This window comes from Halyomorpha halys, unplaced genomic scaffold (genome assembly GCF_000696795.3).
Source record: "Halyomorpha halys isolate HHAL.00 unplaced genomic scaffold, Hhal_1.1 Scaffold23.1, whole genome shotgun sequence".
NCBI lineage: Eukaryota > Metazoa > Arthropoda > Insecta > Hemiptera > Pentatomidae > Halyomorpha > Halyomorpha halys.
The window spans coordinates 1,287,841-1,296,754 of NW_027116062.1; the positions used below are offsets into that span (position 1 = coordinate 1,287,841).

The following is an 8,914-nucleotide window of genomic DNA, read 5'->3' on the forward strand; positions in this document are numbered from 1 at the left end:
AGTAGCTACCTTTATAATTCAACCTCAAATGAAAGGTACGCAATTTTGTCTTGTTTCTTAAAACTTTGTATTCTTTTATATATTATTCTTCATTCTGAAACTTCGAATTGCGACATAATTTTCAGATTAATTGAATTTTATAACGATTGCAAATCAGTGAATGTGTATTAAGATTATTATTATAGCCTCATTGTATCAATAAACTAGCCCTCGATGAATTCCTAACATCTTAAAGAAGATCTTCATGTTTCTTCTGGGTTTCCACCATATCTTTTTCTACCGGCATATTCAACCCAGGAGGGATTATGTGTTAGAAGGGGTTATGGTTGTAGGTAGGATTTTGAAAGGGTATCCTTTAGGATCCCTTCGAAACCCAAGGAAGCAAAACAAGGTAAAAGTAGTAGCTGAGGGCATGATCCAGAACGGTTTGCTTATTAGAGAAGGGCTGCAAAGAACCTCTTTAAGATGAGGGTGGGTTCCCCTCTCATTAGGATATCACGGCGTTTCGTTTTCTCTCCTTCAGTCTCATAATGTTCCTAAAGTATTTGTATACCAATAGCTCAGATCTATAAAATTCTAAAATATTCTTAATTAATTCTTGGACTACTCTTTAGAATAATTTAACAGGCATTGAAAATGGGCTTTATTGCCTCAAAGTAAAATGTGAACATTCAAAAAATAATACAATTTTGCTAATAATAATAAATATTATAATTTAAAAAAAAATTGAACAAATAATTCTAATGAACTTAAATTATAACTAAAATTAAATTATTCAGAAAATAAAATAAAATTCAATCAATAAAGAACAAAATAAGTATAATTATTTTTTCCTAATCTTATTAAACGTTTTACCTTCTTAATTAATTCTTGGACTACTCTTTAGAATAATTTAACAGGCATTGAAAATGGGCTTTATTGCCTCAAAGTAAAATGTGAACATTCAAAAAATAATACAATTTTGCTAATAATAATAAATATTATAATTTAAAAAAAAATTGAACAAATAATTCTAATGAACTTAAATTATAACTAAAATTAAATTATTCAGAAAATAAAATAAAATTCAATCAATAAAGAACAAAATAAGTATAATTATTTTTTCCTAATCTTATTAAACGTTTTACCCGTCAAAAAACGTTTGTTATTCAATAATCTGAACGTTTTAAGTTAATTTTTTTTTCTTTTTATAATTAGAAAAAAAAATCAGAAATATTCACTAGAGATTAGAATACTATTTTATCTGAATTACAGAAAATAATAATTAATAAAACACTCTTTAGTTTAAATACATCGTCCCTTAGCAATAAAAATAGAAGAAACCGATGATCTTAATACTGACTTATGGGCTGATATAAAACTAAAGAAAATTAATTGAATGCGAATATGGTGTGCTGACAAATATATAAAAAGTGAATTTTATTTCCAAAATGATTAATACATTTTTCAAACATCTGTGCAAGAATATGAATTTTAAGAAGTTTTCTCGCCGGGTCACGAAACAGTAAAGATTATTATTATACAGTATTTGTGAAATACAAGGATAACAGATAAAAAAAATGTGTAGATCGATTTACTATCAATTTACAACCATAAAATAATTATACAAAGTTATACATTCAGCAAATTATAAAGAACAGCTGACGCTGATATGATCTGAATAGTGGAATAAAAATGAAGATTTTATTGTTGCATAGATCTACTATTTGAACAAAAGAAAATAATAATAATAATAATACTGCCCTGTAGTTTCATGTACACTGGCATTGTTTCTTTACAATGTGAATTTACTATCACTTATCTGATTTGCTGTTCCGCCAAAAATCTCAAATTATAAAAATTATTTGAATGCTTGTCATGTTCTGCCAGATCTTTAAAACATCCACAAAAAGTGTACGATTCCCAGCGTAAATAATCAACGAAACATATGCATCATTACCCAGCTATTATAGATTTCAATTCTGAATTACAAATAATAGGAATAAGTAATGCATGTATTAATTGAAACAAGGTATTAAAAAGATAATACCGTTGTAAAAACATCCAAATTCACTGAATGAATAAGGAACGTTAAATGTAAGGGAGTGAGATGTTAGGAGAAGATATAAGAGGCAGTAGAATAATTATAATAAGTAAAAACGCTTATCTAAATAGAAACAGCGACCTCTGTGTTTGCTCATCATAACGAAGCCACTCATCTCCTCCAATTACATTACCGAGAAGGGGCGAATTTTATTTGAAAAATGTTTACGTCGACATTATACAGTCAGAACGTACCGACTGTTGCGTTGGAAATATTCCGCTTTTCTTCTCCAGCCTCGAATTTGTTTTTTCCCCTTTCTACCGTCCATAAAAATCTTTAATTTTCTCCCACCAAACTTCTCGTTGACTCCCTTCCCTCATCAAGAATTTAGTATTAACTTTAATTTTTTTTTTCAATTTGCATGAAGATCGAAAATTACTATACTTCATTTTTAAAATAAAGTGAACGAGTATCCATCGAAATAACATGTGTAACATCTTACAATATGTTGCTAAGAGAAAAAAGAGATAGTATCTCTGGAAAGCAAGCAAATTATTATCAATTTACATCATTTTTATTTCTATTCCTATTGTGTATCACTGTCGGTTCCTTATGAGAACCGACTTAAAATTCTTAGAAATCTATATTACCTATATATTTAAACCAAGGACTAAATAGCACAGGCCGCCTTTCTATGGTATGCAAGATAATAGTGCATAATTACTAATTGAATTTCCTTTCCAATGGTGTCGTGTTTACAAATTTACTACACTAAGCAGGTGGTATGCAACGTGTTTAAAGTATAAAATCAAGTCCAGATAATATTAGTTTATATTTACTTATGAGATATATTTTTGATTAAAAAGAGCTTAATAAAGATGTTGACTATAATTTAAGTCTACTGAATATGATATAGGATTGAGAATATCGGATATAATTTTTATTCTATTAATCGAAATTACATTTTAGGACTATTACTAATCTTATTTGTGTAAGTGTTTCGGCCTTCTGGCGGTTCCTGTTCATCGGACTTACTTCGCTGGCCCTTGGTGCTCTCTTCTTTACTGTACTCCTTCGGACGTCTCCTCAGAAACCTTCTTCGTTCTTTTCATCTGCCTTGCCTATCTGGAGATGTCTTCTCTTTTTGACTATACTTTTTTTTCAGCTCTCTCGAGAATCCCTCCCCCCTCCTTTCCTTCCAGCCATTTCATTGGATGATCAAATTTTTGGGCCGAAAATAGAACTGCCCCTCACCATTAGAGCAGCTTTGATCACTAAAACTCTTTTATGTTCTTCCGCTTATTTTTATGGCTGGTCATGATGTATACGAAGACCTAGCCGCATATCTCGTGATCTACTTGTTCAGCTATAATCACTAATCCTTATCGAGGGTGAGCAATCACCTTGACCCTTCATGCTACCGCTAATGGCCTACAAATGCAAGCCGACCCCTTTTACCAGCTAGTCGGTCTATGTTATTAAGCACACTCAAAATATCTATTAAATTTAATTTTCGTTGTAATCCTGGTATTGTCAATACACAGCAGATCCCACATCCGTAGCCTCTCCTTGTGAACAATTTTAGGAACACTTCTTATTATTACATGCAATTCCCAGTAATGAGCCATCCGATATATGTTGGATTATCTATTGGTGTTATAGTATTAGCAACTCTTACGTGAGATGATTACATAATCATCAGACCTAATGGAAGCAGAGGCACGGGAGACAGGTAGAGGGGTGATATGACATCAGCTATATGCGGCAATGACATCTGTCCGGCGTTAATAAATAAACATCGAGCAGACCTATATTAACTGGAGGCAGCTAATAACCTCTTTGCTAACATCAACCATAACCGCATCCTCTCCTCACTGATTTCATTATCTCACTGCATCCACGCTGCCCGACCCTAATTAATCCATTTGATCTAAATGGTAACTTCTCATTCCCGCTTGTACAATCCATTCCGATGATCCAATAGTCCACTTATGAGTTGATTATGTAAACCAGGTCACCTAACTGTTTGGTTGGTTCTACAGGAGCTATTTGATTTATAACAGCAGAAATTATTTTCTCGAATAGAACAGAGTGGATTAAAATAAAAGTGTTGAAATTTCTTTTATACATTATAGTACAAGAGCCCAAGAGGAGAAAAAAGGCAGTTATTTCACCCCAATTTTTGATTACTTGAATAAAAACTATGTATAATTACTAGTCAAAATTGATGAGTCTGTAAAGTATAGGTAGGGAGAATAAAAAATGGCGGGTGTTTCAAAACCTTAAAATAATTATTTTTTTATTCGGAGCTGAATATCTTTAAAACTACCAAGAGCAGTAGAAAATCTAAAGTAGAGTAAATTTTGTAAAATGTAAGCCCTGATAAAGCTATTTACGTTCAATAGTACTGGAGATATAGCATTTTAAAAAGCAACATGGGATAAAAATGTTGTATGGAACGTACCGAATGATCAGTAGTTAGTGAATTTATTTTGAAAAATCTATATCTCAAAAACCATTTTACTTAAAGATGTCTATTAGCACTAAAATTAAAGTTAGTTTAATGTACTATTAAGTACATTACGTACTTAAAGTTTACGTTTATCTTCGTAGGAGTAGTAGTTTTCATGATATTTGCTAAAATATGGTATAATATCTGAAATAAGGTTTTCCATAAATCAAACTTATTGTCCGAACAACAGTGTGTAAAAATATATATATATTTTTTATGAGCAGTAGTGTTTGTCTTTAATCGTAATTTTTAGATCGCCCGGATAAGTGGATATTTTGAAAATTATAATTGAATGAAATCATAAATTTTTATAGCTTATAAGAATGTAATTTTATTTTTAATCAAGTCCTTATATGCTTATGTCATTAAATTTTTTTGGTTGATAATCATGAATGAAACCTTTATAGAAATTAGTGTTTAATTAGCGAAATATTTTTAGTACCTGAGTGAATGAAGAAGGAAGGGGTTTTATTAATAAATGGTAGAGGGCATTGTTTGAGGAATGTTTGGCGCGAGTTGAATGTTTGCTCCCAGTTGGCAAATACGGTCCAGTTGCCTCCCTGAACCACAAGCTCTAGCCCTCAATATCTGGACGGGGTTTGGACCTCAGCTGTCCTATTTGGAATGGAACCTACATACATAAATATTGCTAGTAATCAGGTGATTTTTAACCTTTCTTATTCGAATTATCAAAATTGTTATCCCATTTTTAAAAAAAAAACAAACATACATAATAACAAATCTATTTCAAATTTCAACAAACAGATTTTCACAATGTAAATATTTCAAAATTCGACCCTAATTAACAAAAGACATTTTATTGAAGCACTTAGTTCAGAATAATATGTTATTCAAAAAACTTATTCTAGTGAAATATTAGACTAAGTGTATTTTGGTAACAATGTTCATCCTTAGGTCAAGCATTACAATGAATTGTTCCTAAGGTTCATTATGAGTCTTGTAAAAGGATTTAAAAAATTATTGCAATGAATGAATATTAAAAATCAAATGTGATATGCATATTGTTCGTTTTTGCTATCTGATAATTGAAGACATAACTGGATGAAGACATTTTGTGAGATTTCAGGGATTTTTATTTCTTTGAAGAATGGTCTATTCTATATAGTCGCGAGACATACCAACATGTCGATTGCGAGGCGAATTTTGGTAAATCATGTTAAATAGTAAATTTATCTTTATTTTTAATGAGCATCCAGGCAAACATATCCCATCCTTGTTGACCCGGACCCGGCAATCATTCTTATAATGCCATCCCGGCAAAACAAGAAAATGAAATAGCCGGTATATGTATATATGTATATAAATATTTGTAAATGCCTTTCTTTGCTCCAGGAAGTAAGAAAAAAAAAAAAGATATTTTGCTCATCTACTCATACCTCACTGAAATGCACCTTATACTGCAACACATTGTATACAAATATTATGCATTTCATACCCACTCTCATCCCTTAGACTACGCCTATGTAAGTCGATCGCGACAGACTTTTTACATAAAAATTAGATGTTATATACTGAAATGTTGTATAATACATTCTTTAAATTTTCTGAAATTTAAATATCAATAGTTTTCAGAATTTGAAAACTGAGTGTTCCAGTCTATAAAATGAATATTAAATTCAATTTTAATAAGATTCATATTTAATTTACTCATGTCTTCAATTCTTTTAGACTTAAAAAATATATAGAGTGATATTTGAAAAATTTTTATTAATTTTTCATTTAATTTTTAAAAAAATAGCTAAATGATTGTTTGATTGTTTGATTATTTGAATATGCTTTAATTTCTGGTGCTAAAAGTATTGAGAGAATTTTTTAATTTATGACAGATGCTTTCTCCGTGTAAATAGAAGTGAATGAGACTCTGAGAATAAAGCAAGCTTTTACCCCAGTAGACAAATAATCTCATGTAATATCATTTGCTGAATCAATAAACCGAATGTTTGACATCACATCCAAAAACTATTCGAGTATAAAGCACTACGAATAGACAACGAAAAAAAGGCAATATCAATACTCTCGAATATCTTTTATATTGTCTACCGTGAAGGATATGTTTATTGAGTTACTGACATTGACTACATTACTGAACAAATAAGTTACACCATCAAATTAATACAATAAGTCTTGAAAGAATATAATGTTCTTAACTGAAATACAAACTTAATAAGTTATAAGAATCCAGAAAGTTTTAATACCTGGTATTTTAAAGATATAATACCACTTTAATAAGTGGTATTGTATCCTTAAAATATCATGTTAATACTTTGATTAATACCATCCAAAATATTTTATAAGTTTTACAGAAATGATTATGGTCATGCTAATAATACCCATGAAATATTGTATATTGTGAATAGTATATAGTATATTGACATATTTTTAAATAAATACAAGTATTCATTAAAAAAATGTGTCTTATTACAAATAGTACTAACTCGTTGTACAATGTTGTTAACATTCGGGGTATTAATTATATTTTATTAAATTTAAAAAAGTTTTATACTCTAAATGTTATAAGTATAGGATTGTGAGCAGACCAATTTCAAGTCTATGTTAAATGTTAAATGCAGAGGAGCTCCTAGTGGATTTTCTGGACAACTATGTAACCTTTCTTTCCCAAACCTACATATTCATTAATCGTATCCATTACTTCATTAAATTATTAAAAACGTTCAAAATAAAAACAACAAAACAAACCGAACACGAACTAAATATAACTAACTTATCAAAATGACAGTAGACAAAATGGTGTGGAATTCAACAGGTAAGTTATATGACGTCGTTCTCCACTTAGCAGACCTATTAATAAACTCTTGACCATGTTATATGTTAAATCGTTCTATCATGCCGAAAGAAGGAAATATATCTCTATTGAACTCTACTTTTTTCCATTTGAAACCTATGTTAAACTAAAGATCAGGAATACCCCTATTGAATAAATTCTCATAGCAAAACAAGCAGGTCATCTTCAAAAATTTAGCAATTCTAATTTGGGTCTAAGAAAATTTTTTAATTTATGTCTAAGTCATCTACAATGATACAAAGAGAAGTATAGAATCACAGGATGCGTTTAAATCATTTTTTAAATTATAAATTTGATGTTTTCTTATTTTAGCTACTTTTTAAGTGTTGTTCTCGATTTAACTATCTTAAATTACCTTCTTCCAAAAACAAAAACAAAAAAAAGAAAAATGCTTCAAATCAGATATTAAGCCACCAAATCAGATATTAAACCAAATCAAGGTTTAGCTGGGTGGGTTGGCCGTAAAGGATTCCCTTCTATTAATTTTCACAATAAAAGTTATTCAGACGAGAAAATCAATTTAAATAACCTTCACTAATGATATACGAGCATGCATAACTTGGCATTCATATTATGAATTGTAATCCCTTGAGAAAAGCTTAATATTTATAAATTAGTAAAAATTATAATTGAGAGCATTGTTAATTTATAAATAAACATAAAACTAGTAAATATGGTATAAGAGTTTTATTACGATAAAATGATACAATCGTGGACAATCTACCTTTGGATAGAGCATTTATAACGAGAGCAGAATGTATCCAGGTATCTTCTTTTCTGTTGCCATTGGAGACTTATGGAGATTAATATAGCAAAAAAGGTTAATAAGATGAAAGAAGTGGGTTTGGGTAGTTAGCGAATTTATTATGAAAGGATTTATATCTTTTTCTAACCAAATCAGCAACATAGGAAACATTAAGTTTAATATTGATAATTATATTTGCAACAAAGTACGGATCAATAAGGATTTTAGTTTGTCAAGATAAAATACGACTGGAATTCGATTATTTTAGTGAAGCCCAAAAGCTCTACTCCGTAAATCCCAAATGGCTTTATTGTAGTAATTTACGTGACAATATATGAAATGCGTCTTTTGAAATTGATTAGAAGTTTAGACCGTTTGTCTTTTGATATTAATAAAACCCGGAATCAACGAACAGTTCCGTGTCTTTCCAGTCTTGCATGAGGACTCCAAGTAAGTCGTCTCTTTCAGTTATATCATTTTTTAAAAACTTAAATCACTTTTTTTACTAGATAATAAAAAATTTGATCATTTATCTGTGAAGTTGGACTATCGACATTGTCTTTTTCTGATATGAATTTTGTTTGTCTTTTTTAGATCTCTACTTATCAAAAATTCTTTGAATACAATTTCAGAACTTAAGATGTGTCCTACCCGCAAAGCTCCTGGATACGACCTAATAACATCCCACATCCTCAAAATTCTTCCTCGAAAAGCCATCCTATTCCTCACCTACATATATAACGCCGTTCTCCGTTCCACATATTTTCCTGACCCATGGAAACTATCTATAATCAAAATGATCCCCAAACC

At 30.1% G+C, this 8,914-nt stretch overlaps 1 protein-coding gene across 1 annotated transcript in view; it reads right to left on the minus strand.

Moving 5' to 3' along the window:
* LOC106682328 (RNA-binding protein Raly) overlaps nt 1-8,914 on the minus strand; it is a gene marked incomplete at its 5' end in the record, with an annotated part of 423,435 nt that overhangs the window by 87,438 nt on the left and 327,083 nt on the right.